This window comes from Myotis nattereri, assembly GCF_964212035.1.
Source record: "Myotis nattereri genome assembly, chromosome: 1".
Classification (NCBI taxonomy): Eukaryota; Metazoa; Chordata; class Mammalia; order Chiroptera; family Vespertilionidae; genus Myotis; species Myotis nattereri.
This window is the reverse complement of record NC_138075.1, coordinates 53,676,361-53,682,360: the sequence shown is the minus strand read 5'-3', so window position 1 is coordinate 53,682,360 and position 6,000 is coordinate 53,676,361. Positions and strand designations below refer to the sequence as shown.

The following is a 6,000-nucleotide window of genomic DNA, read 5'->3' as shown; positions in this document are numbered from 1 at the left end:
GGTAGGACTATAAATTAGCCTGGCATGGGCTGATCCTTGGCCGGCTGAATTTCCTGTGTATTCATTCACTGGGGGACTGCTCATCGGCGGAAGGAGCAGAGTGATGGGCTGGGTTTTCTTCTGGTTAGCAGCCGTGACCTGACATGCTGCCCACTGTGGTGGCAGGAGAGTGACAGGCAGAGAGCGAAGTGGACAAAGAGGGCCAGAGTATCCCGGGAGGCCAAGGGCTTGGCTTACCCTTCACATGGTCACCTCTTAGGGTCGGTCTTTGGGAAGTCAGTCTAAATCTCACCTTTAATAGTCCGTGACAGTTTGTCATCAGGACCGTCACGCACCCTGTCCCCATCTTTCTAAGGATCCTGGGCCTTAGTTTCCAGAGCTCTGCTGTCATATCTGAAGAAACAGGCCTTGGGAAGTTCATGCCTTCTCTTCAGCCACCCCCCTCAGATCCAAACTAGGTCGCCCAGTTCCCAGGGCTTGTTTTTCCACACGTTCCTGTCCCAGCCCAGGCGGAGTGTGACTGAAGGCGTCCCGGCCTGTGGGGACGGGCCTCTTCCTGAAGGAGCCAAGTGAGCCTTTGGCCGCACTGTGGTGCCTCGGGGGGAGCAGAAGGGACCTCTCTGCAATGTGCCCTTTTAGTGAGGATTGCTAGACTCCGAGGAAGAGAAGGCTCTGGCCAGTAAGTAAAAATGCACTGAAAATCGATGGAGACTAAACTCCATGAAGCTGAGGGTGGGAGGGAGGAGCAGACACTCTCACATGCTGGGGGTGGGTAGGTGTTTGGGAGGGGGGGGGTGGGTAATACATCCCCTGGACTTCTTTTTGGAGAGCAGTTTGGCAGTAGGGATATTTCACCTGCAGATAACCAGAACCCAGTGAAAAGTGATTTCAGTAGTAAGGACATTTATTACCTCATGTAAACCAGAGTCCAATGTTAGGGCAGTTTGGGAGTTAATTAATGGAAAACGACATGCTTTTCCTCGTAGCTCTTTGCCAGGCTCAGTGTTTGATATTAGTGCTCAAGCTTGTCTCATGGTGCCAGTGTGGTTGCAGCTTCTCCAGCTCATACCCTCACTCCCAGTGATGATGGACACCTTCACCAGGAGAGCCTGGAGAACTTTCATGCCCTTGAGGCATCGGACCCACACCTAGACCAGTGACTGGCACGGGGAGATGGGGCTTCCATAGCTCACTTAGGTCAATCTGGGGCCTAGATGAGGACCCAGCCTTCCCTGAAGTGCGTGGGCACGGGAGGAGGGCAGTCCTGGAGCCTTGCGGGTTGGGGAGAGGGGCAGTGGCTATAGGTAGCCACGGTGTGTGTCAGTCACAGCTTTACCTTTCACAATCAAGAATGTACATAACTCAGCCCTTCCATAGTTAGGAAGTTATCTTTTTTTTTAGGAAGTTATCTTACACATACACCTGTGCAAGTGTGTTGGCTCACATTCAAAGGTATTTATTGCAGCATTATAATAGCAAACTACTGGCAGTAACCTAAATATCTCTCAGTAGAGAGCAGTTAAGTCAATTAAGGTACAAGTGTAATGTGGAATTGGGCAAATCTGTAAATATTGATAAAGAAAAAATTTATACTATTAAGTTTTTTTTTAAAGCAAAATACAAATCAGTACATATTCTGAGATCTCATTTTTGTTCAAAAAATGTTTTAATTCTTGATTACAAATATAAATTTCTGGAAGATGTCCCAAAAAATGTGGTTATTTGGGTTGTGGGGATTGGTGATGTGGTCGGGAGGGATGTTTTCTTTTTCACGTCATGCCCTTCTTGACTGTTTAAATTTTATAGGAATCACGGTATGTATTGCCTTTATGATAAAAAGAAAAAAAAAGATATTTTATTATTGTGTGGGCAGGGGTTTAAGGAGAGGAAACCGGGCCCTCTGTGTGCCTTCTCAGAAACATGCTTGGAAGGGGATGGGAGTGCCATTTCGCTGTGTGATGTCAACTTGAGGGGAGGTTGTGGAAGGAAAAGTGTCCAGGAGTGAAATAAGGTCAAGGCCATTTTCTATCTCTTGGTACTCAGCAATGTGTCTTACACATAATGGAGTCAGATACACATTTGAGGAATGAATGGCTGGATCAGTCAAGATCCAGAGCAACTTAATGAAGTGCCCAAATCAAACCAAGCAGCTCAAGTCGGCAAGAAAGTAGGTTCTGTTGGAAATTTATGTTGCAAATAAAATATGGCTGCTGTTTCCTACTTTTTCCTTGAGCTCCCAGAATCTAATTCATTGCTAGGAATCAGTGCAGCATGCAATTTTCTGTTCATCATCCATCTCACACTGAAGGCTACTGTGCCAGGTTCTGAATCATAAAGCTGAACAAGGTTATACAACTAAGGGTAAGAGCAAAGACAGGAGCCACCATCTGTGTTAGCTGTGTTTGCATGTGACTTCAAGGGAGAGGTACCTGGAAGTCCTAAAGCTGTTAAGGATAGAATGAACAAGGTTTTTATTATTATTATTATTTTAGCAAAATAAGGTTCTTTGATACCTGGTCTAATCAGAAAATTGTTCTTAATTATGCCACTCTGATAATAGGGAAAAACCACGGTTAACAGTAGTGAGTAGGGATTTTTGGCCAGTGTTGGTAGAAAAGTATGAATCTGCCGATTAGCAAAAAGAATTTTATGTAGTAATATTTTCAAACATAATTCTCTTCTGCATAGAAAAGCAAAGGCATATGAGTAGTAAAAAGCCTTCTTATTAGAGAGGGTGGGGAAAGGGAAGGAGGGTGCTACCCTTGTGTTGAGCTGATATTCTTCATAATTCCTTTGCTTGAGGGTTCTCTCTTTCTGAGTTTGATTCTTGTAAATCAAAGAAAGAATGTTGTGACTGACATTTCCATTGAGTCGCTTTTAACTTTCATACCGTTGGGTTTTAGCATTTAGCTCCTCAGTAATGGCTACCGGATGCCCACTCTATTCAGACGATGATATTGTTGAGCTAATGGGTAAGATCATTTCCTTTGGAACAAAATGAAAAGCTTTTTGTGCTCACAATTGGAGGAAAATATAAAATTTTAGTAGGCCTCCTCTGCAGGTTGAAAAGAGTCCATGTTTGAACATCATCCACTTTGCAGCTCAACTGTGCCGGGAACAGGTTCCAACGTGTTTTCACAATGGGTCCTTAGAAATATTTCAAAAAAGAGTAATAGATCATTGATACTTTTTACTCTAGAGTGATTTAAATTATGAGAGAGGGAGAGAGAGAGAGAAAAAAAAGGAAGAGAAGGAGGAAGGGGAAAAGGAGGAGGAGGAGGAGGAGGAGGGAGGGAGGGAAGAAAGGAGGGAGCGTTTGTATGTGTGCATGTGTATACATACATACATAAAACTAAATATTCATGTTCATGTGACATAATCTTAGTTCACATCCTCCTCTGGTTTCTAGGTACTCTCTTCTATATCTGCAAAATATGTGATTATAATTTTAGACATATTCTGCATCTACATCAGGAAATATAATAAAAATAAGTAATAACACTAATATAGTACTCAATAGGGCTTGGCACTGTTTTAAGCACTTAATATGTATTAACTTATTTAGTCCTTATAATAACCCTGTTATTATCCCAATTAACAATTGGGGAAACCAAAACATAGAGAGATTAAGGAACTTGCCCAGGATGATAAAGCTAGTAAGTGCTGGGTCTGTGTTCAGGTCCAGACAGTCTGTCTTTCTTTAGTTGAAAGCAAATTAAAATTTAATTGAAATAAAAATTTATGAGACATGAGTCATTCCTAAATCTGCAGGTTAATCTTGAAAATTGGAGATTATTCTATCAGTGTGTATAGTATGTCATTTAACTGAAATAGGCTTATAAAACCTGAATTCCTTGTTTCATGACCAATATCCTAAATTGCTTTCCATAGCAAGCATATACATTAAAAATTATTTTAGATATAAATCTGAAATACATGAAAGGGCAGTCAATTTAGCCAGTCCGCATGAAAAACTTTTCACAGAGCTTTTCTTGTCTCCTCTCTTTCCTTAGGGAAGAAAGATGAGCTCTTTCAGTTCCCAAATGACTCCTCAATTTAAAATGAATTATTCCACCAGAATAAAATATTCTTTCTCTTCTTGCAGCAAAAGCAGCTACTGCTTTCAGAAGCTAACATCATTTTTCTTCTCAATAGTCTGTGATTAATCCTGATGCCTGACTCTGGCCAGTTTCCATTCTTTGAAAACTCAGCAGCAACAAAACTAGTGATTTTCCCTTCTCCTTGAAATAAGTGCTGTGGCTGGTGTTCTACAGACTTCTGCGCGCCCAGGTCACAGCCCGCACTTCGGGCCTCGAGAGATAGATAACAACAAGAGCTGGGGAGAAAGCTTAGCGTGAGTACTCACTGCCTGGCATCCAAGAAGACCTCAGGGGTCCCTGCCCCCCTTCTGCTGCTATTGCTATGCATTGTGTATTTGCCCTGTGCTGGGTTTTGTGGTAAACACTACCTGCATTGCCTAATTTAATTCTTATCACATTTCCATCAAGTCAGGGATGTTTTTGTTTTTATCCCCATTTACTGATGTAGTAAAGGGAAGCTTGGAGAGGTTAAGAAATTTGCCCAAGGCCATAGAGCTAGGAAGTTGTTAGAGCTATTGTGCAAACCCAGCTTTTTTTTTTTAAGTAGAAAGGTGAAGAAATTATAAGTGTACAGAATCTTTCAGAAGTTTTTTGTGCTTCCTCCCAGTTCTATTCCTTAGCAAAGATAACCGTCACCCTTTTTCTACCACTATAGGTGAATTTTGACTGTTCTTGAACTTCATTAAATAATATAATCATATTCATATAGAATATACCCTTTAGCACCAGGTGTTTTTTTTTTTTTTTCATTCAACATTATGTCTTAAATTCATCTATTGATGTGTATGTAGCAGTAACTTGTTCTTTTTCATTGCTAAATATGTTGCTAAATTTATTATTGTCTATTTTATAAGTACTAGAGGCCCGGTGCATGAAATTTGTGCATGGAGGGAGGGAGTCCCTCAGCCTGGCCTGCACCCTGTCCAATCTGGAACCCCTCAGGGGATGTCCGACTGCCCTCTTGCAATCCGGGACCACTGGCTCCTAACCACTCGCCTGTCTGCCTGTCTGATCACCCTTAACTGCCTCTGCCTGCTGGCCTGATCACCCCCTCACTGCTCCCCTCCTGGCTGATTGCCCCCTAACTGCCCTCCCCTGCCAGCCTGATTGCCCCCAATTGCCCTCCCCTACTGGCCTGATTGCCCCTAACTGCCCTCCCCTGCTGGCCTGATCACCCCTAACCACCACTGCCTGCCTGCCTGCCTGGTTGCCCCTAACCGCCCTCCCCTGATGGCCTTGTCGCCACTAACTGCCCTCCCCTGCCGGCCTGGTCGCCCTTAACTGCTCTCCCCTGCCGACCTGGTTGCCCCTAACAGCCTCTGCCTCAGCTCCTGCAACCATGGCTTTGTCCAGAAGGATGTCCAGAAGTTGTCTGGTCTAACTAGCATATTATCCTTTTATTAGTATAGATACCTTGCTAATTGAGTAACTACTATTGATGGACTTTTGATTGTTTGTAGTTATTGGCTGTTATTAATAGTGATACATTTTTGTATATGCATGTAAATTCTTTGGGTATATATCTAGGAGCAGAAGTGCCTGGGTAGTTATATATGTGGAGTTGTGGTCAATATTGTGAAACAGTTTTCCAGAGTGGTATGTGAGTTTCAGTGGCTCCAGTGTCAACATTTGGTATTGTGTGTCATCTTCATTCAGTTATTCAGTGAGTGTATAGTGGAACTGTGTTGTATCAAACTTGGTTTGACTCAACAGCTGTTTATTGCAAAACATTTGGAAAATACAGGAAGTATAAAATGAAAATTAGAAACTGTTTTCAATTCTGTGATCAAGATATATAGTCATGCCACATCATGGCTTGGTCAACGATGGACCACATATACAGTGGTGGTCCCATAACATTATAATGGAACTGAAAGATTCCTATAACCTAGTGACATTG

General features: G+C 42.6%; 1 protein-coding gene across 1 annotated transcript in view; it reads left to right on the top strand.

Annotated features, from left to right (window-relative positions):
- Positions 1–593: 593 nt before the first annotated feature.
- The window catches only part of CGNL1 (cingulin like 1), a 138,344-nt gene continuing 132,937 nt past the window's right edge, over positions 594–6,000 (top strand). Inside the window, exon 1 of the mRNA XM_081093074.1 lies at positions 594–679. The gene's annotated coding sequence lies outside the window, so the exon portion shown is untranslated. The remainder of the gene's footprint in view (positions 680–6,000) is intronic.